We start from the raw sequence: 23,509 nt of genomic DNA on the forward strand, positions 1-23,509 counted from the left end.
AATCCTGAAAGCAGCTCGGGAGAAGAGATATGTAACCTACAATGGTAGAAACATTAGATTGGCAACAGACCTATCCACAGAGACCTGGCAGGCCAGAAAGGACTGGCAAGATATCTTCAGAGCACTAAACGAGAAAAATATGCAGCCAAGAATACTATATCCAGCTAGGCTATCATTGAAAATAGAAAGAGAGATAAAAAGCTTCCAGAACAAACAAAAACTAACGGAATTTGCAAACACGAAACCAGCCCTCCAAGAAATATTGAGAGGGGTCCTCTAAGCAAAGAGAGAACCTAAAAGCAGCAAAGAGCAGAAACGAACACAGACAACAGACAGTTAACAGTCACCTTACAGGTAATACAATGGCACTAAATTCATACCTTTCAATAGTTACCCTGAATGTAAATGGGCTAAATGCCCCAATCAAAAGACACAGGCTATCAGATTGGATTAAAAAACAAGACCCATCAATATGCTGTCTGCAAGAGACTCATTTTACACCCAAAGACACCCCCACATTGAAAGCGAGGGGGTGGAAAACCATTTACCATGCTAATGGACACCAAAAGAAAGCTGGGGTGGCAATCCTTATATCAGACAAACTAGATTTTAAAACAAAGACTGTAATAAGAGATGAGGAAGGACACTATATCCTACTTAAAGGGTCTATCCAACAAGAAGATCTAACAATTGTAAATATCTATGCCCCGAACATGGGAGCAGCCAATTATATAAGGCAATTAATAACAAAAGCAAAGAAACACATTGACAACAATACAATAATAGTGGAGGACTTTAACACCCCCCTGACTGAAATGGACAGATCATCTAAGCAAAAGATCAACAAGGAAATAAGGACTTTAAATGACACACTGGACCAAATGGACTTCACAGACATATTCAGAACATTCCATCCCAAAGCAACGGAATACACATTCTTCTCTAGTGCCCATGGAACATTCTCCAGAATTGATCACATCCTAGGTCACAAATCAGGTCTCAATCGGTACCAAAAGATTGGGATCATTCCCTGCATATTTTCAGACCACAATGCTTTGAAACTAGAACTCAACCACAAGAGGAAAGTCGGAAAGAACTCAAATACATGGAGGCTAAAGAGCATCCTACTAAAGAATGAATGGGTCAACCAAGAAATTAAAGAAGAATTTAAAAAATTCATGGAAACCAATGAAAATGAAAACACAACTGTTCAAAATCTTTGGGATACAGCAAAGGCAGTCCTGAGAGGAAAGTATGTAGCAATACAAGCCTTTCTCAAGAAAAAAGAAAGGTCTCAAATACACAACCTAACCCTACACCTAAAGGAGCTGGAGAAAGAACAGCAAATAAAGCCTAAACCCAGCAGGAGAAGAGAAATCATAAAGATCAGAGCAGAAATCAATGAACTAGAAACCAAAAGAACAGTAGAACAGATCAACGAAACTAGGAGCTGGTTCTTTGAAAGAATTAACAAGATTGATAAACCCCTGGCCAGACTGATCAAAAAGAAAAGAGAAATGACCCAAATAAACAAAATCATGAATGAAAGAGGAGAGATCACAAGCAACACCAAAGAAATACAAACAATTATAAGAACATATTATGAGCAACTCTATGCCAGCAAATTAGATAATCTGGAAGAAATGGGTGCATTCCTAGAGATATATCAACTACCAAAATTGAACCAGGAAGAAATAGAAAACCTGAACAGACCTATAACCACTAAGGAAATTGAAACAATCATCAAAAATCTCCCAAGAAACAAAAGCCCAGGGCCAGATGGCTTCCCAGGGGAATTCTATCAGACATTTCAAGAAGAATTAATACCTATTCTCCTGAAACTGTTCCAAAAAATAGAAATGGAAGGGAAACTTCCAAACTCATTTTATGAGGCCAGCATTACCTTGATGCCAAAACCAGACAAAGACCCCATCAAAAAAGAGAATTACAGACCGATATCCTTGATGAACATGGATGCAAAAATTCTCACCAAAATACTAGCCAATAGGATCCAACAGTACATTAAAAGGATTATTCACCACGACCAACTGGGATTTATTCCTGGGCTGCAAGGTTGGTTCAACATCCGCAAATCAATCAACATGATACAATACATTAACAAAAGAAAGAACAAGAATCATATGATCCTCTCAATAGATGCAGAAAAAGCATTTGACAAAGTACAACATCCTTTCTTGATCAAAACTCTTCAGAGTATAGGGATACAGGGTACATACCTCAATATCATAAAAGCCATCTATGAAAAACCTACAGCGAATATCATTCTCAATGGGGAAAGGCTGAGAGCTTTTCCCCTAAGGTCAGGAACGCGGCAGGGATGTCCACTCTCACCACTGCTATTCAACATAGTATTAGAAGTCCTAGCCACAGCAATCGGACAACAAAAAGAAATCAAAGGCATCCAAATCGGCAAAGAGGAAGTCAAACTCTCACTCTTTGCAGATGATATGATACTGTATGTGGAAAACCCAAAAGACTCCACCCCAAAACTGCTAGAACTCATACAGGAATTCAGTAAAGTAGCAGGATATAAAATCAATGCACAGAAATCAGTGGCATTCCTATACACCAACAACAAGACAGAAGAGAGACAAATCAAGGAGTCTATCCCATTTACAATTGCACCCAAAACCATTAGATACCTAGGAATAAATCTAACCAAAGAGGCAAAGGATCTGTACTCAGAAAACTATAAAATACTCAGGAAAGAAATTGAAGAAGACACAAAGAAATGGAAAAACGTTCCATGCTCATGGATTGGGAGAATCAACATTGTGAAGATGTCAATGCTACCTAGAGCAATCTACACATTCAATGCAATCCCCATCAAAATACCATCCATTTTTTTCAAAGAAATGGAAAAAATAATCCTAAAATTTGTATGGAACCAGAAGAGACCCAGAATAGCCAGAGGAATACTGAAAAAGAAAAGCAAAGCTGGCGGCATCACAATTCCGGACTTCCAGCTCTATTACAAAGCTGTCATCATCAAGACAGTATGGTACTGGCACAAAAACAGACGCATAGATCAATGGAACAGAATCGAGAGCCCAGAAATGGACCCTCAACTCTATGGTCAACTTATTTTTGACAAAGCAGGAAAGAATGTCCAATGGAAAAAAGACAGTCTCTTCAACAAATGGTGTTGGGAAAATTGGACAGCCACATGCAGAAGAATGAAACTGGACCATTTCCTTACACCACACACAAAAATAGACTCCAAATGGTTGAAAGACCTAAACCTGAGACAGGAGTCCATCCAAATCCTAAAGGAGAACACAGGTAGCAACCTTTTCGACCTTAGCCGCAGCAACTTCTTCCTAGAAACATCGCCAAAGGCACGGGAAGCCAGGGCAAAAATGAACTATTGGGATTTCATCGAGATAAAAAGCTTCTGCACAGCAAAAGAAACAGTCCACAAAACCAAAAGACAACCGACAGAATGGGAGAAAATATTTGCAAATGACATATCAGATAAAGGGCTAGTATCCAAAATCTATAAAGAACTTATCAAACTCAACACCCAAAGAACAAATGATCCAATCAAGAAATGGGCAGAAGACATGAACAGACATTTCTCCAAAGAAGACATCCAAATGGCCAACAGGCACATGAAAAAGTGCTCAACATCGCTTGGCATCAGGGAAATCCAAATCAAAACCTCAATGAGATACCACCTCACACCCGTCAGAATGGCTAAAATTAACAAGTCAGGGAACGACAGATGTTGGCGGGGATGTGGAGAAAGGGGAACCCTCCTACACTGTTGGTGGGAATGCAAGCTGGTGCAACCACTCTGGAAAACAGTATGGAGGTTCCTCAAACAGTTGAAATTAGAGCTACCGTTCGATCCAGCAATTGCACTACTGGGTATTTACCACAAAGATACAAATGTAGGGACCCGAAGGGGTACGTGTACCCCAATGTTTATAGCAGCAATGTCCACCATAGCCAACCTGTGGAAAGAGCCAAGATGCCCATCGACAGATGAATGGATAAAGAAGAAGTGGTATATATACACAATGGAATATTATGCAGCCATCAAAAGGAATGAGATCTTGCCATTTGCAACGACGTGGATGGAACTGGAGGGTGTTATGCTGAGTGAAATAAGTCAATCAGAGAAAGACATGTATCACATGACCTCACTGATATGAGGAATTCTTAATCTCAGGAAAGAAACTGAGTTTTACTGGAGTGGTTGGGGGTGGGAGGGATGGGGTGGCTGGGTGATAGACATTGGGGAGGGTATGTGCTACGGTGAGCACTGTGAATTGTGCAAGACTGTTGAATCACAGATCTGTACTTCTGAAACAAATAACACAACATATTTTAAGAAAAAAGAAAAAGAAGAAGATAACAGGAGAGGAAGAAAAGGGGAGTATGTCAGAGGGGGAGACGAACCATGAGAGATGATGGACTCTGAAAAACAAACTGAGGGTTCTAGAGGGGAGGGGGGTAGGGGGATGGGTTAGCCTGGTGATGGGTATTGAGGAGGGCACGTTCTGCATGGAGCACTGGGTGTTATGAACAAACAATGAATCATGGAACACTGCACCAAAAACTAATGATGTAATATATGGTGATTAACATAACAATTAAAAAAAAGATCAAAAAAAAATTAATAAAAAAAAAAGAAATGTAGCTTTAGTATTCTCAAGAAATATAGAAAAAACAGAAAATCTGACCAAGTATAGCCAAGTCAGTGATACTAAAATATAACCAGATTCCTATTTCCTATCTACATGTCCTGTCTACATATCCCAGCTCCTTCTACCAGAGAAAAGAAGCTGAAATCACATGAGCTACTCTGTATGTTAGGCCTAAGAGATACCTAGTCCTAGATGAGAGGCTAGCAAGAAGCTGAGAAGTAGTCCTCAAACCTGGACAAAGGAGATGAACATTTGGCAGAGCCAAAGCAAAACTTGAGAGTACAAGGGGGGATTCCTAAGAATTTTCTTTCTATAACCTTTGAGCTCAGGCCGTGCTCAGCTCAGCTTTTGCTCCACTCACTTGGTGTACTAATGGGAAGCCAAAGAATGCGGTTAATCTTCAGAGCCATTTTCTCTGGCATGTTAACCTTGAATGCCCCTGCATGTCATGTGACCTGGAGAAAATGAGGAGGGGAGTTCTCTGCTTCCTGAAAACTCTTTGCCTCTATCAAGAAGAAAGAGCTATCTAAGAGAGATGAACTTCTGCTAGTTACTTGCCTAAAGAACCACATATCACAAATTATGGAAGTCTGAATAAGGAGTTACAGAGGTAGCCACTTAAAAGTAGGTCTACAAAATAATAGACACCTCTTCACTTTACCCACAGAGGTTAAATTTTAAAACAAAACAACCCATCACAATGTTCAGGACAGCGCTGTAATCAATCAATGACTCTGAGGCCTGAATCAAGATGTTTGGAGATGATAAAAAATGAAATGCAATGGACTTGCCATCCTAAGGCAGTCATGTCAATCAGTGCATCACATAAAAACCGAGACAGAGAAGAAATCAATGCTTCCAAATGGAAAAAAGAAACACAGCTCCCAATATTTAATCTATAGAGAGCTACTGGTTTGCCTTTGTAAAATTCTTCCTTGAAGAGTTTTAAAAATTATTATGCCAAACTCAAAATTCAAGCTAAATGTCTGTTTATGTTTTCAGAATAGAATTTATTAGTGCAATAGTATTAATTACATATATTTCATAATCTTAGCCCTTGAAATTTTAGTTGGACACATATGTTTTTGACTTGTTTTAAGGAGAGTGAGAAGGAACAGCAGTTGGATTTAGTTAACCTCCACCTACTTTAAATAATAGAGTGAACTTGGTAAAAAACAAGTAAGTGAGACTTCTGCTTCTAATCATGAGGGCATACTTGGTACCAGACTATCCCTGCTGTTGTAAACAACTCTCAAACTAGACAAAAACATGAATAAGTTATTTTAAGTCACTGGAAAATAGCACAGGACTGTCATCCGGAAAGACCAAAAAAATCTATGTGGTGATCACCACTACCACCCATATTTCTGCCCAGTTAGTTTCTGCACAACAAAGTAGGGAGGTGGTTTGCAAGCAGATCTTGAGGTCTTGATGATTTGAACAGGTATAGACGAAAATTTGGGACTGATGAAGTAGATTGATTCATAGTACAGGGTAACACAGAAGAAGAAGCTGCCCAGAGGAGTTCCAGAAACCCACAGAGGGATCCCCTTAACCCTTAAGCAAAGTATTAAGTTGTAGATGCTCAGAACATGTACTAAGTTGTATATGCTCAGGCAACATGACCTACATGGAGATTCCAGAAGTCACATAGTACTGCAAAACATAGGAATTTGGTGGGGCGCCTGGGTGGCTCAGGCATTAAGCATCTGCCTTCGACTCAGGTCATGATCCCAGGGTCCTGGGATTGAGCCCCACATTGGGCTCCTTGCTCAGCGGGAAGTCTGCTTCTCCCGCTCCCGCTCCCACTCCCCCTGCCTATGTTCCCTCTCTCGCTGTGTATCCCTCTGTCAAATAAACAAATAAAATCTTAAAAAAAAAAACACAGGAATTTTGAATAGCCAGTTTACAGACCTTGTCTAATACTCCCAGTCATTCAACTGGGACTCCAGCCAGTTGTAGTAAGGGCTCATCCAAAATTGCTTTTATAAACCTTATTGATAAAGCTCAAAGGCATCAAACCAATCTGATCATTTGTTTCACTGCCTGTAGAAACAAAACTCTTTTAAAGAAAGACAATGAAATGCAATCTCTCAACAATATTCAGCACATCATTAAAAAATATTAGATGTATAAAGTCAGAAAATCTAACCCATAACTAGGGGTAAAAAGCAATAGAAAGGACAGAGATTTTAAATTAGCAAAGAATTCAAAATAGTTATTAGGTTTAATGACTGTTTAAAAAGATGGACATAAGGAATGAATATTATTGGGAAGCTCAGTAAATAAATGGAAATGATTTAAAAAACAACTGGAAATTCTAGAGCTAAAAAAATCTAATAACTGAAAAAAAAATTCACTGGATGAGCTCACAAATAAATCTGACACTGCAAAAGAAAGTCAACTTGAATACCATCAAAATTGAAACAGAAAAACAAGGCTGAAAAAAAATGAACAGAATCTCAGTGACGTGTGTGAAAACATCAAGCTAATATACATATAATTTGAGTCTCAAAAGTAAAGGAGAGAAAAATTAAGGCCAAAAGAGAGTTGGAGAAATAATAGCTAAAATTTATCTAAATTTGATGAAAAATATCAACCTATACAAGAAGTTCAACAAACTCAAGTAGGAAGAAGGCAAAGAAAACCACAGCCACATACATCTGAGACAAACAGGTAAAAACCGGAGATGAAGAGGCAATCCTAAAAGTAGCCAAAGGAAAGCACATACTGTCCACAGGGAACAATGATTAAAGTAAGTACTGCCTTTCCAATAGAAATAGTGCAAACCAGAAGACAATGTAATGATATCTTTAAAATGTTAAAATAAAACAACCCATCAACCTAGAATACTATATTCAGTAGAAGTATCCTTCAAAAATAAAGTGGAAATAAAAGTGAGACAATTCATCACCAGCAGACCTAGGCTACAGTAAATGTTAAAGGAAGTCCTTCAGATTAAAAGAAAACTATACCAGATGGAACCATGGACCTACATGAAGAAATGAAAAGCAACAGAAATGCAAATATGTGAGTAAAATATAAATGATGAATTTATTTAAAATGTAAGTGTCCTTTGAAAAGACAATAAAATGTATTATCAATTTATACCATAGAAGTAACATATGACAACAATAGCACAAAAAATGGAATAGGGTAAATGGCAGCATCCTATTATAAGTTAATTACATTATAGGTGAAGTGATATAATATTAATTCATGGTACATTGTAATGGGCTAGGAATGTATATTGTAATCCTTAGAGCAAACATGACGAAAAAATAGAAGAGTGATAAAAATAAAAAATCAATAAAGGAAATAAAATAGAATACTGAAATACAATTAATAGAAAAAAATAGCAAAATAGTAGACTTAAAGTCAATCATGTTGATAATTCATTAACTGGACGTGGATGGAACTGGAGGGTGTTATGCTAAGTGAAATAAGTCAATCAGAGAAAGACATGTATCATATGACCTCACTGATATGAGGAATTCTTAATCTCAGGAAACAAACTGAGGGTTGCTGGAGTGGTGGGGGGGTGGGAGGGATGGGGTGGCTGGGTGATAGACATTGGGGAGGGTATGTGCTATGGTGAGCACTGTGAATTTTGCAAGACTGTTGAATCACAGATCTGTACCTCTGAAACAAATAATGTAATATTTGTTAAGAAAAAAAGAAGAAGAAGAAGAAGATAGCAGGAGGGGAAGAATGAAGGGGAGTAAATCGGAGGGGGAGATGAACCATGAGAGATGATGGACTCTGAGAAACAAACTGAGGGTTCTAGAGGGGAGGGGGGTGGGGGGATGGGTGTTAGGGAGGGCACGTTCTGCGTGGAGCACTGGGTGTTATGCACAAACAATGAATCATGCAACGCTATATCAAAAACTAATGATGTAATGTAAGGTGATTAATGTAATAAAAAAATTAAAAAATATATATGTAGCTTTCTCATGAGATTTTGACAATGGATTTCTGCTATTTAACAACAACAACTTAGGAAGCCATGACTCTACAACACAATTTTGTTCTGGCTGAGAGTGAGAGTGCCCATCCCCCACCTCACAAGGGCACGTGGCCCCCCATACAAATGCAGACAGACACACAGAGAGTCAAGATTTCTATAAGCAAAATAAACTTTGAGCACTCATCAACTCCATCTCTGAAAACCACCCCCTCTGAATTGAAACCAAATAGCTCTAAGTGTTTTCCTGAGCTGTACTGAACCCATCATTCCTTTCAGCTAGGACCCATGCTCAACAAACACGCACCCCAGGGGGATTCTGGGTTCAGAGGAATGACAATGTTGTAAACAAAGTACCTTCAAACCTAGGTGAATAGGTCTATAAAAGATTAATTGTGTGCTTCCTAGAGGAACTCCTAAGGTAGGAACTTGATAGAAACTACTAGGCAGTATGGTGAGAAGAAAACTTAAAAGAAAAATGACAGTCAAGTAGCATTACCAAAAAATGACATGAGATGTGGGTGTTGTACTTGACACAGATGAAGGTCATGGAATTGGATTTCCTTAATGCGTCTCTGTTCAGGTTGTTTCCTCATCTCTATCTAAATGCTTGGCGATGTGCTCTGGAAACGCTCTCCTGTGGATTTAGACTTGAAATATGCCTGGTAGCTCTCAGAAGGACAGGGTCAAATATCTGGGAGGTAAATGCAGGCTCTTTCTTCACGTGTCACATGGCCACGTCCCCTTTGCTAGAAAATAAACAGGTTGACTATCACTCTATTCACTGGTGTGAAGTACGGACACAGAGGAAGCATTTATCTTCCCAATCGACCTTTATCCAGGACGAAGCCCTGTTCTTGCCTTGCATCAAAGTCACCTCCTTACACATGCATTTCCTCAGGAGTCAGAGCCTTTTGCCTATTAGGGGAGAAGTGAGTTGACTCTGGAAGAGAAAGCTGGGAAGTTAACTTGCAGGCTACTCAGTTAGCATTTCCTGAAGACATAAGCACATTTTTTGCTTTACTTCTCTCCTTCATGAGGGCACATAATCCCTAATAGCACTAAAGGGGGCTGCTCACAGGCAATAAATGTTGAAAATAGACCTCTTTATATGCTACCCTTCAAGTTAACATTTGGAGTTGATCAGACTACCAGATAAAAACTATTCTATATTTGGAGTGGAATCAAATTGTTCACCACCTTCCTACCTTCCCGATTAAAACATCCTGTTTATTTCTCTAACAATCACCCTCAAGGAACTCTGCAATATTTCCAGTCCATAATTTATGGACCACTGGCCTGAAATAACTTGGGTCAGAGAAAATACTTGTGGGCCTGGATGTAGGGAAAGGCTTGGGAGCTGCTTGGAAGAACAGCATTGCTGGGTAGCAGATGCAAGGAGTGAGGTCCTGGGAGCCTGTGTGGTGACAGGGGGCGTACCAACACCAGGGAATCTAAAACTTCAGGTAAGGCCCACTCCATCATCCTAACAGCCCCATTACAAGAGGGTTACTTTGTGTCCAGGAATTCTACTTGTGGATGTTTCTTTTCTTTTTTTAAGATTTTTTTAATTTATTTTCTTTCAATTTTTTATTGTTATGTTAATCACCATACATGACATCATTAGTTTTTGATGTAGTGTTCCATGATTCGTTGATTGTGCATAACACCCAGTGCTCCACGCAGAACGTGCCCTCTTTAATACTCATCACTGGGCTAACCCATCCCCCCAACCCCCTCCCCTCTAGAACCCTCAGTTTGTTTTTCAGAGTCCATCGTCTCTCATGGTTCAACTCCACCTCCGATTTACTCCCCTTCATTCTTCCCCTCCTACTATCTTCTTCTTCTTCTTTTTTTTCTTAACAAATATTGCATTATTTGTTTCAGAGGTACAGATCTGTGATTCAACAGTCTTGCAAAATTCACAGCGCTCACCATAGCACATACCCTCCCCAATGTCTATCACCCAGCCACCCCATCCCTCCCACCCCCCCCACCACTCCAGCAACCGTCAGTTTGTTTCCTGAGATTAAGAATTCCTCATATCAGGGAGGTCATATGATACATGTCTTTCTCTGATTGACTTATTTCACTCAGCATAACACCCTCCAGTTCTTATCCACGTCCTTGCAAATGGAAGATCAAATTCTGTTTGATGGCTACATAATATTCCATTGAGTATATATACCACTTCTTCTTTATCCATTCATCTGTCGATGGACATCTTGGCTCTTTCCACAGTTTGGCTATTGTGGATATTGCTGCCATAAACATTGGGGTGCACGTACCCCTTCAGGTCCCTACAATTCTATCTTTGGGGTAAATACCCAGTAGTGCAATTGCTGGATCGTATGGTAGCTCTATTTCCCACTTTTTGAGGAACCTCCATACTGTTTTCCAAAGTGGTTGCACCAGCTTGCATTCCCACCAACAGTGTAGGAGGGTTCCCCTTTCTCCACATCCCCGCCAACATCTGTTGTTTCCTGACTTGTTAATTTTAGCCGTTCTCACTGGTGTGAGGTGGTATCTCATTGAGGTTTTGATTTGGATTTCCCTGATGCCGAGCGATGTGGAGCACTTTTTCATGTGTCTGTTGGCCATTTGGATGTCTTCTTTGGAAAAATGTCTGTTCATGTCTTCTGCCCATTTCTTGATTGGATCATTTGTTCTTTGGGTGTTGAGTTTGATAAGTTCTTTATAGATTTTGGATACTAGCCCTTTATCGGATATGTCATTTGCAAATATTTTCTCCCATTCTGTCGGTTGTCTTCTGGTTTTGTAGACTGTTTCTTTTGCTGTGCAAAAGCTTTTTGTCTTGATGAAATCCCAAGAGTTCATTTTTGCCCTTGCTTCCCTTGCCCTTGGCAATGTTTCTAGGAAGAAGTTGCTGCGGCTGAGGTTGAAGAGGTTGTTGCCTGTGTTCTCCTTTAGGATGTTGATGGACTCCTGTCTCACGTTTAGGTCTTTCAACCATTTGGAGTCTATTGTGTGTGGTGTAAGGAAATGGTCCAGTTTCATTCTTCTGCATGTGGCTGTCCAATTTTCCCAACACCATTTGTTGAAGACACTGTCTTTTTCCCCTGGACATTCTTTCCTGCTTTGTCAAAGATGAGTTGACCACAGAGTTGAGGGTCCATTTCTGGGCTCTCAATTCTGTTCCATTGATCTATGTGTCTGTTTTTGTGCCAGGACCATACTGTCTTGATGATGACAGCTTTGTAATAGAGCTGGAAGTCCGGAATTCTGATGCCGCCAGCTTTGCTTTTCTTTTTCAACATTCTTCTGGCTATTCCATACAAATTCTAGGATGATTTGTTCCATTTCTTTGAAAAAAGTGGATGGTATTTTAATGGGGATTGCATTGAATGTGTAGATTGCTCTAGGTAGCATTGACATCTTCACAATGTTTGTTCTTCCAATCCATGAGCATGGAACGTTTTTCCATTTCTTTGTGTCTTCCTCAATTTCTTTCATGAGTATTTTAAGTTTTCTGAGTACAGATCCTTTGCCTCTTTGGTTAGATTTATTCCTAGGTATCCTATGGTTTTGGGTGCAATTGTGAATGGGATCGACTCCTTAATTTCCCTCCCTTCTGTCTTGTTGTTGGTGTATAGGAATGCCACTGATTTCTGCACATTGATTTTATATCCTGCCACTTTACTGAATTCCTGTATGAGTTCTAGCCGTTTTGGGGCGGGGTCTTTTGGGTTTTCCATATAAAGTATCATATCATCTGCAAAGAGTGAGAGTTTGACTTCCTCTTTGCCGATTTGGATGCCTTTGATTTCTTTTTGTTGTCCGATTGCTGTGGCTAGGACTTCTAATACTATGTTGAATAGCAGTGGTGAGAGTGGACATCCCTGCCGCGTTCCTGACCTTAGGGGGAAAGCTCTCAGCTTTTCCCCATTGAGAATGATATTCGCTGTGGGTTTTTCATAGATGGCTTTTATGATATTGAGGTATGTACCCTGTATCCCTATACTCTGAAGAGTTTTGATCAAGAAAGGATGCTGTACTTTGTCAGATGCTTTTTCTGCATCTATTGAGGATCATATGATTCTTGTTCTTTCTTTTGTTAATGTATTGTATCACGTTGATTGATTTGCGGATGTTGAACCAACCTTGCAGCCCAGGGATAAATCCCACTTGGTCATGGTGAATAATCCTTTAAATGTACTGTTGGATCCTATTGGCTAGTATTTTGGTGAGAATTTTTGCATCCATGTTCATCAAGGATATTGGTCTGCAATTCTCCTTTTTGATGGGGTCTTTGTCTGGCTTTGGGATCAAGGTAATGGTGGCCTCATAAAATGAGTTTGGAAGTTTTCCTTCCATTTCTATTTTTTTGGAACAGTTTCAGGAGAATAGGTATTAATTCTTCTTGAAATGTTTGGTAGAATTCCCCTGGGAAGCTATCTGACCCTGGGCTTTTGTTTGTTGGGAGACTTTTGATGACTGCTTCAATTTCCTTAGTGGTTATAGGTCTGTTCAGGTTTTCTATTTCCTCCTGGTTCAGTTTTGGTAGTTGATACATCTCTAGAAATGGAAATGCATCCATTTCTTCCAGGTTATCTAATTTGCCGGCATAGAGTTCCTCATAATATGTTCTTATAATTGTTTGTATTTCTTTTTTTTTTATTTTTTATTGTTATGTTAATCACCATATATTACAACATTTGTTTTGGTGTAGTGTTCCATGATTCATTGTTTGTTCATAACACCCAGTGCTCCATGCAGAATGTGCCCTCTTTAATACCCATCACCAGGCTAACCCATCCCCCTACCTTCCTCCCCTCTAGAAACCTCAGTTTGTTTTTCAGAGTCCATCATCTCTCCTGGTTCGTCTCCCCCTCTGACTTACTCCCCTTCATTCTTCCTCTTCTGCTATCTTCTTCTTTTTCTTTTTTCTTAAAATATGTTGCGTTATTTGTTTCAGAAGTACAGATCTGTGATTCAACAGTCTTACACAATTCACAGCGCTCACCGTAGCACATACCCTCCCCAATGTCTATCACCCAGCCACCCCATCCCTCCCACCCCCGACCACTCCAGCAACCCTCAGTTTGTTCCTGAGATTAAGAATTCCTCATATCAGGGAGGTCATATGATACATGTCTTTTTCTGATTGACTTATTTCACTCAGCATAATACCCTCCACTTCCATCCATGTCGTTGCAAATGGCAAGATCTCATTCCTTTTGATGGCTGCATAATATTCCATTGTGTATATATACCACTTCTTCTTTATCCATTCATCTGTCGATGGACATCTTGGCTCTTTCCACAGTTTGGCTATTGTGGACATTGCTGCTATAAACATTGGGGTGCACGTACCCCTTCGGGTCCCTACATTTGTAACTTTGGGGTAAATACCCACTAGTGCAATTGCTGGATCGAATGGTAGCTCTGATTTCAACTGTTTGAGGAAACTCCATACTGTTTTCCAGAGGGGTTGCACCAGCTTGCATTCCCACCAACAGTGTAGGAGGGTTCCCCTTTCTCCACATCCCCGCCAACATCTGTCATTCCCTGACTTGTTCATTTTAGCCATTCTGACGGGCGTGCGGTGGTATCTCATTGAGGTTTTGATTTGGATTTCCCTGATGCCGAGCGATGTGGAGCACTTTTTCATGTGCCTGTTGGGCATTTGGATGTCTTCTTTGGAAAAATGTCTGTTCATGTCTTCTGCCCATTTCTTGATTGGATCATTTGTTCTTTGGGTGTTGAGTTTGATAAGTTTTTTATAGATTTTGGATACTAGCCCTTTATCTGATATGTCATTTGCAAATATTTTCTCCCATTCTGTCGGTTGTCTTTTGGTTTTGTGGACTGTTTCTTTAGCTGTGCAAAAGCTTTTTATCTTGATGAAATCCCAATAGTTCATTTTTGACCTGGCTTCCCATGCCTTTGGTGATGTTTCTAGGAAGAAGTTGCTGCGGCTGAGGTCGAAGAGGTTGCTACCTGTGTTCTCCTTTAGGATGCTGATGGACTCCTATCTCACGTTTAGGTCTTTCAACCATTTGGAGTCTATTTTTGTGTGTGGTGTAAGGAAATGGTCCAGTTTCATTCTTCTGCATGTGGCTGTCCAATTTTCCCAACACCATTTGTTGAAGAGACTGTCTTTTTGCCATTGGACATTCTTTCCTGCTTTGTCAAAGATGAGTTGACCATAGAGTTGAGGGTCCATTTCTGGGCTCTCGATTCTGTTCCATTGATCTATGCGTCTGTTTTTGTGCCAGGACCATACTGTCTTGATGATGACAGCTTTGTAATAGAGCTGGAAGTCCGGAATTCTGATGCCGCCAGCTTTGCTTTTCTTTTTCAATATTCCTCTGGCTATTCGGGGTCTCTTCTGGTTCCATACAAATTTTAGGATTATTTGTTCCATTTCTTTGAAAAAAGTGGATGGTATTTTGATGGGGATTGCATTGAATGTGTAGATTGCTCTAGGTAGCATTGACATCTTCACAATGTTTGTTCTTCCAATCCATGAGCGTGGAACGTTTTTCCATTTCTTTGTGTCTTCTTCAATTTCTTTCATGAGTATTTTATAGTTTTCTGAGTACAGATCCTTTGCCTCTTTGGTTAAGTTTATTCCTAGGTATCTTACGGTTTTGGGTGCCATTGTGAATGGGATCGACTCCTTGATTTGTCTCTCTTCTGTCTTGTTGTTGGTGTATAGGAATGCCACTGATTTCTGTGCATTGATTTTATAGCCTGCTACTTGACTGAATTCCTGTATGAGTTCTAGCAGTTTTGGGGCGGGGTCTTTTGGGTTTTCCATATAAAGTATCATATCATCTGCAAAGAGTGAGAGTTTGACTTCCTCTTTGCCGATTTGGATGCCTTTGATTTCTTTTTGTTGTCTGATTGCTGTGGCTAGGACTTCTAATACTATGTTGAATAGCAGTGGTGAGAGTGGACATCCCTGCCGCGTTCCTGACCTTAGGGGAAAAGCTCTCAGCTTTTCCCCATTGAGAATGATATTCGCTGTAGGTTTTTCGTAGATGGCTTTTATGATATTGAGGTATGTACCCTGTATCCCTATACTCTGAAGAGTTTTGATCAAGAAAGGATGCTGTACTTTGTCAAATGCTTTTTCTGCATCTATTGAGAGGATCATATGATTCTTGTTCTTTCTTTTGTTAATGTATTGTATCACATTGATTGATTTGTGGATGTTGAACCAGCCTTGCAGCCCAGGGATAAATCCCACTCGGTCGTGGTGAATAATCCTTTAAATGTACTGTTGGATCCTATTGGCTAGTATTTTGGTGAGAATTTTTGCATCCATGTTCATCAAGGATATTGGTCTGCAATTCTCCTTTTTGATGGGGTCTTTGTCTGGTTTTGGCATCAAGGTAATGGTGGCCTCATAAAATGAGTTTGGAAGTTTTCCTTCCATTTCTATTTTTTGGAACAGTTTCAGGAGAATAGGTATTAATTCTTCTTGAAATGTCTGATAGAATTCCCCTGGGAAGCCATCTGGCCCTGGGCTTTTGTTTCCTGGGAGATTTTTGATGACTGCTTCAATTTCCTTAGTGGTTATAGGTCTGTTCAGGTTTTCTATTTCCTCCTGGTTCAGTTTTGGTAGTTGATACATCTCTAGGAATGCACCCATTTCTTCCAGGTTATCTAATTTGCTGGCATAGAGTTGCTCATAATATGTTCTTATAATTGTTTGTATTTCTTTGGTGTTGGTTGTGATCTCTCCTCTTTCATTCATGATTTTGTTGATTTGGATCATTTCTCTTTTCTTTTTGATAAGTCTGGCCAGGCGTTTATCAATCTTGTTAATTCTTTCAAAGAACCAGCTCCTAGTTTCGTTGATCTGTTCTACTGTTCTTTTGATTTCTGTTTCATTGATTTCTGCTCTGATCTTTATTATTTCTCTTTTCCTGTTGGGTTTAGGCCTTATTTGCTGTTTTTTCTCTAGCTCCTTTAGGTGTAGGGTTAGGTTGTGTATTTGAGACCTTTCTTGTTTCTTAAGAAAGCCTTGTATTGCTATATACTTTCCTCTCAGGACTGCCTTTGCTGTATCCCAAAGATTTTGAACAGTTGTGTTTTCATTTTCATTGGTTTCCATGATTTTTTTAAATTCTTCTTTAATTTCCTCGTTGACCCATTCATTCGTTAGTAGGATGCTCTTTAGCCTCCATGTATTTGAGTTCTTTCCGACTTTCCTCTTGTGACTGAGTTCTAGTTTCAAAGCATTGTGGTCTGAAAATATGCAGGGAATGATCCCAATCTTTTGGTACCGGTTGAGACCTGATTTGTGACCTAGGATGTGATCAATTCTGGAGAATGTTCCATGGGCACTAGAGAAGAATGTGTATTCCGTTGCTTTGGGATGGAATGTTCTGAATATGTCTGTGAAGTCCATTTGGTCCAGTGTGTCATTTAAAGTCCTTATTTCCTTGTTGATCTTTTACTTAGATGATCTGTCCATTTCAGTCAGGGGGGTGTTAAAGTCCCCCACTATTATTGTATTGTTGTCAATGTGTTTCTTCGCTTTTGTTATTAATTGCCTTATATAATTGGCTGCTACCATGTCAGGGGCATAGATATTTACAATTGTTAGATCTTCTTATTGGATGGACCCTTTAAGTAGGATATAGTGTCCTTCCTCATCTCTTATTACAGTCTTTGGTTTAAAATCTAGTTTGTCTGATATAAGGATTGCCACCCCAGCTTTCTTTTGGTGTCCATTAGCATGGTAAATGGTTTTCCACCCCCTCACTTTCAATGTGGGGGTGTCTTTGGGTGTAAAATGAGTCTCTTGCAGACAGCATATTGATGGGTCTTGTGTTTTAATCCAATCTGATAGCCTGTATCTTTTGATTGGGGCATTTAGCCCATTTACAATCAGGGTAACTATGGAAAGATATGAATTTAGTGCCATTGTATTGCCTGTAAGGTGACTCTTACTGTATATTGTCTGTGTTCCTTTCTGATCTTTGCTGCTTTTAGGCTCTCTCTTTGCTTAGAGGCCCCCTTTCAATATATCTTGGAGGGCTGGTTTCATGTTTGCAAATTCCTTTAGTTTTTGTTTGTCCTGGAAGCTTTTTATCTCTCCTTCTATTTTCAATGATAGCCTAGCTGGATACAGTATTCTTGGCTGCATATTTTTCTCGTTTAGTGCTCTGAAGATCTCATGCCAGTCCTTTCTGGCCTGCCAGGTCTCTGTGGATAGGTCTGTTGCCAATCTAATGTTTCTATCATTATAGGTTACATATCTCTTCTCTGGAGCTGCTTTCAAGATCTTCTCTTTGTCTCTGAGACGCGTAAGTTTTACTATTAGATGTCGGGGTGTTGACCTATTTTTATTGATTTTGAGAGGGGTTCTCTGTGCCTCCTGGATTTTGATGCCTGTTTCCTTCCCCACATTAGGGAAGTTCTCTGCTATAATTTGCTCCAATATACCTTCTGCCCTTCTCTCTCTTTCTTCTTCTTCTGGGATCCCAATTATTCTCATGTAGTTTCGTCTTATCGTATCACTTATCTCTCGAATTCTGCCCTCGTGATCCAGTAGTTGTTTCTCTTTTTGTCAGCCTCTTTATTGTCCATCATTTGGTCTTCTATATCGCTGATTCTCTCTTCTGCCTCATTTATCCTAGCAGTTCGTGCCCCCATTTTTGATTGCACCTCATTAATAGCCTTTTTGATTTCGACTTGGTTAGATTTTAGTTCTTTTATTTCTCCAGGAAGGGTGTCTCCAATAACTTCCATGCTTTTTTCAAGCCCAGCCAGTATCTTTCAAATCATGATTCTGAACTCTAGGTCCGACATTGTACTAATGTCCGTATTGAGTCGGTCCCTGGCCGACGGTACTACCTCTTGTTCTTTTTGTTGAGGTGATTTTTTTCGTCTTGTCATTCTTCCAGAAAGTGGTCGCTTTTCTGTTCAGAGAGTTGTTGCTATTCTTTTCTTCAATCTCCTGTTGAGTTCGTAGGTGTTCAGAATGGTTTGATCCCTATTCAGCTGAATTCCTGAGACCAGATGAAATCCAGGTCTCCTACTCCTCCGCCATCTTGCTCCATCAAGATTTTTATTTATTTATTTATTTATTTGAGAGAGAGAATGAGATAGAGCATGAGAGGGGGAAGGTTCAGAGGGGGAAGCAGACTCCCCACTGGGCAGGGAGCTTGATGTGCGACTCTATCCCGGGACTCCAGGATCATGACCTGAGCCAAAGGCAGTCGCTTAACCAACTGAGCCACCCAGGTGCCCTGTCTTGTGGATGTTTCTATTGAACACTTGCCCAACAAAATTTGGTTCAACTATAAAATAGGAACTCTGCTGAGTTCTTGGCATAAGTGAATGAAAAATAACCAACCTGTATTCAATAAGCTCAGCCTTACAATGTGCAATTCGGCAAGTTCTGTGTTCAAGGCATGCATGGGGTGCCATGGAGACACAGAGAAGGGTGTTTTGCCCAAACAGAGATTTCAGGGAAGCCCTTCCAGATTGATGGCATGTTTGAATGGAGTCTGGACAGTGAAGAGTTGAGTAATGGAATTCCTCATATCACACAGAGCTTTTGCTTAAATGATCCTAGAAACCATAGATGCTTCACGTAAACTGAGCAAGTACTGTGAGGTTAAAATGCACAGGGAGTTTATGGGAGGGTGATGGTAAATAAGAATGAAAAACTAAGCAATGGCCAGATGTGAATAGAAGGTGGTATTAATCCCATATGCAATGAATAGGAAATACTGAACATTTCCAAGCAGGAGAATGCCATTAAGAAGAGTGCTTTTCTGATAGGCCCAACAGCAGCAGTGGAAGGGGCAATGCCAGAGTCAGAGAGGCCTATCAGGGCTGTCACAGTAATCCAGGCAATGGGGGATCATGGTGTGGACAAAAAAGAAACAGTGGGGATGCAGAGCTGAAGGGAGATTCAGGAGTTTTAAAGGAGGAACAGTTTGTTTGACTTTGCCACTGCTTGTTTTGCTGAGGTCAAAGAGAAAAGTAGATTATCACCCAGGTTATCAGGGTCGGGGACCTTACTGGAAGGTGGAACCAGTTCCTGAGGTAGAGAACACTGAAGGAGAAGTCATTTGGGGGGAAGTATTTTTTAAATTAATCCATTTTAGGCATGTAGTTCTTTTTTTTTTTCACATCTTCTTTCCTTTTCTTAAAAAAAAATTTGGAAAATGGCAGTTAATAAAGGGCACGAACAAATCAACAGGGGTATAGTAGTGGAAAACACAGACAGAATAAAACTAAAAATGACCCTGGCTTCTTTAATTGGTTAAGATCACAAAATGTAATGGGCAGAAAGTCTGTTTTAAACAAATGAAAAAGCTGTGTGTTTTTTTTCCCAATTCTCCCCAAGTCAGATATATACACACCCACAAGATGGTGTGTGAAGGAAAGCTGTCATACACAAGAAGTTGTATCCCAAATTAAGGGAAATAGCTGTTGAAACAGGAATTAACACAAGAAAGTCAGCAACAGGTTAACAATTTTAAAAACTGAGTCTTCAAATGCTGTATACCACAAAGCTATAGGATATAAAGTACTGCTTGGTATGAAGGAGGAAGTCTGTAGGGTTGCTAGCAAAAAATGCTTTTCTAGAAAAGCAAATCAAAACGCTGCAATCAGAAGACCAAGAAGGATAAAGTTAGATATCAGAACTACAACTTCTCATATCTGAACTAGAAGATCCTATCCAGAATGGACTAAAAGTTCAGGACAAGACAGGGCCATTTTTAACATATCTTATTTACCCATTTTAGGTTCTCTGTTTCCTTCTCCCTCACCCTGAAATTCAGCATCATCCAGCAGCAAGACAGCTGCTTTTAGAATTGGCGGTTTTGTTTTTCTTTCTTTTTTTTAAGATTTTATTTATTTATTTGAGAGAGAGTGAGAAAGAGAAAGCACAAGCAGGGAAAACGGCAGGCAGAGGGAGAAGCAGACTCCCCGCTGAGAAGGGAGCCTCATGCGGAACTCGATTCCAGGACTCTGGGATCATGACCTGAGCCGAAGGCAGATACTCAACCGACTGAGCCACCCAGGCGCTGCTTTATTTTTCTTTCTGTGGCAAGAATGTCATGAAGCCTGGATATTTCAGGCTCATATGCATCCATGACCAGTGTCACGCTGTGGTCAAAAAGTTAGCAGTGGACTTGATGTACTTGGACTCTCACTGCTGCTTTGTTCTTCCACTCATGGAAGTCAACTTCAGAGTGTGTTTGTCAGCGAACCTTTTGAGACTGGAGGACAGTTGCCAAATATCATCAGGATCCATTCCTAGGATCTCTCCTGTGGGCCTTACTTATACTTATATGAGGATAAATGGTCAGGGTCCCCATCATCTCAAAATAGGATATGACACACAAAGCCAAAACAGGCTTAGATTCTGAAAAGGGGTGCATATAATCCCAAATCAAAGCCACTATGACAAAGGAACAGGAGATGGCACAGAGGGTGAAGTGACTGTCAGTCAGACCAAAACTCTCCACATACTTGTACTTTTCCAGAAGTACCTTTTTGGCAGAATCGCCCGAAGAATTCTTCACAGCTGATGTATCCCATTTGTCAGTTTTTACAGGCTTATCATCAACCTTCCACTTGTCCCACAAGTCTCTGTGGCTACTGCCTGTCCTGCAGCTGGGACCACCGCCAGCACCAGTCCACCCACCCTGCGGAGACGCCGCCACCATCTTGTCTCAGGTGTGTAGTTCTGAGGTCTGACAAACGCACATAGTCACGTAACTCCCTCCACTATCGAGTTATACAATATTCCCATCACCCTATAAAGTCCTCTCGTGTTTCTTTGAAGTCACTCTCTTCCTTTTATCCCAGATCTGGCAACCGTGGATCTGGTCCTCTAGATTTTTTTGCCTTTGCAGAATTCCACATAAATTGAATCATATAGTATGTAGTCTTTTGTGTGGTCTTTTCCCACTTAACACAATGCTTTTGAGATTTACGCAGCTTGTTGTCTGTATCACTACTTTGCTCCTTTATGTCATGAGTAGTATGCCATCGTATGTAATAAGTGGTTTATCCATTCACTGGCTGAGGACATTTGGGTTGTTTCCAGTTCGTGGCTATTATGAATAAAGCTGCTATGAACATTCGAGTACATGTCTTTATGTATACATTTGTTTTCATTTCTCATGAGTAAAGACTGAGGATTTCTCAGTGGTATGGGAAGTATTTATTTAGCATCTTCAGAAACTGCCAGACTTTTCTACCATGCCTATACCTTTATAATTCCCACTAGCAATCTAAGAGTTCCAAATGCACTGCATCTTCACCAGCATTTGGTATTGCTACTAATTTTCAGCTAAGCCATTCTAATAGGTGTGTGGTGGAGTCTCATGATTTTCATTTGTATTTCTCCAATGAATAATGATGTTGAATAACTTTTCATGTACTTGTAAGATCATATCTTTGGTAAAATGTCTATTCAAATTAGTTGTCATTATTAATGAGTTGTGAGAGTTTTTTAATTTGAATATAAGTCCTTTATCACATACATTATTTGCAAATATTTTCTCCCATTCTGTGATTTGTTTTTTCATAATTCCAATGATGCTTTCAAAAAGTACTTAATTTTGATGAAGTCCAATGTATCAAACTTTTTTTAAGATTTTTATTTATTTATTGAGAGAGAGAGAGAGAATGGTAGAGAGAAAGCATGAGAGGGAAGAAGGTCAGAGGGAGAAGCAGACTCCCCGCTGAGCAGGGAGCCCGATGCGGGACTCGATCCCGGGAGTCCAGGATCATGACCTGAGCCAAAGGCAGTCGCCTAACCAACTGAGCCACCCAGGCGCCCTATCAAACTTTTTTTTTTATAGTTAGAACTTCTTGTGTGTTGGCTAAGAAATCATTGCCTTGTCCAAGGTTTCAAAATTTTAAATCCTACATTCTATTCTAGAAGTTTTAAAGATTTAGGCTTTATATTTTACATCTATGATCCACTTCGAGTTTATTTCTGCATGAGGTACGGGTTTCATTTTTTTATCTACATATACCCAATTTTTCCAGCACTATTTGTTGAGAAGTTCAGGGACAACTTTTAAGGGGAACAAGATGAGTTCTTTTTGGTCATGCTGAGTCTGAGATGCCCTGGCCCATCTATCTATGTGGTGACATGCAGTAGGCAATGAGTCTGAAACTAAGGAAGAGATGGATATAAAGATTTAGGAATCAAGTCTTTGTGATATTTGAATTCACTGGACTCGGTCAGCGCTCCAATTAAAATGGGTCTGGCCAGCCAAGAGAGAAACTAGAGGCACAGCATGAAGGAACAGGACAGAACTTCCTTGGGATGGGGTAATGGGGTGATGGGCACTAAGGAGGGCACGTGCAGTGAAGAGCACTGGGTGTTATAGGCAACTGATGAATCACTAAACTCTATTCCTGAAACTAATAATACAGTATATGTTAATTAAATTGAATTCAAATAAAAATTTAAAAGTATATGTTTAAAATTAAATATATTTAAATATTTAATATTTAAATTTTAATATTTTATTTTAATATTTAAATTATATTTAATATTCATTAAATTGTATTTGATTATATATTTAATTGCAATGTTTAATATATATATAAGGATTGACTGAACTGTAAGGATTTAGAATAGGAGTTTAGTACCTACAACATACTTACTATCCATACATTCTATTGAAGAGGTGAGAGGCAGAGCAATGGGCTAGGAGGTTATTGCAAAAGACAAGGACAACTGTGAGGTGCTAAATTAGGGCAGTGTTAATGTTAAAAAAAGAAAAGCCTAAGTAATACATATTTCATGTGAATGTAACTTTCATGGGTATACACAAGGGGAACCAGACATACAAGAAAACTTTAAGCCTTCATAAAGAAGAGAAATTGCTAAGCTTATTCTGGTAAATTT

General features: G+C 39.7%; 1 pseudogene; it reads right to left on the reverse strand.

Moving 5' to 3' along the window:
• Window positions 1-20,122: 20,122 nt before the first annotated feature.
• LOC113908699 lies at window positions 20,123-21,305 on the reverse strand (annotated as a pseudogene).
• Window positions 21,306-23,509: the final 2,204 nt, after the last annotated feature.

The sequence above is a fragment of the Zalophus californianus genome, chromosome 6, assembly GCF_009762305.2.
Source record: "Zalophus californianus isolate mZalCal1 chromosome 6, mZalCal1.pri.v2, whole genome shotgun sequence".
Lineage (NCBI taxonomy): Eukaryota > Metazoa > Chordata > Mammalia > Carnivora > Otariidae > Zalophus > Zalophus californianus.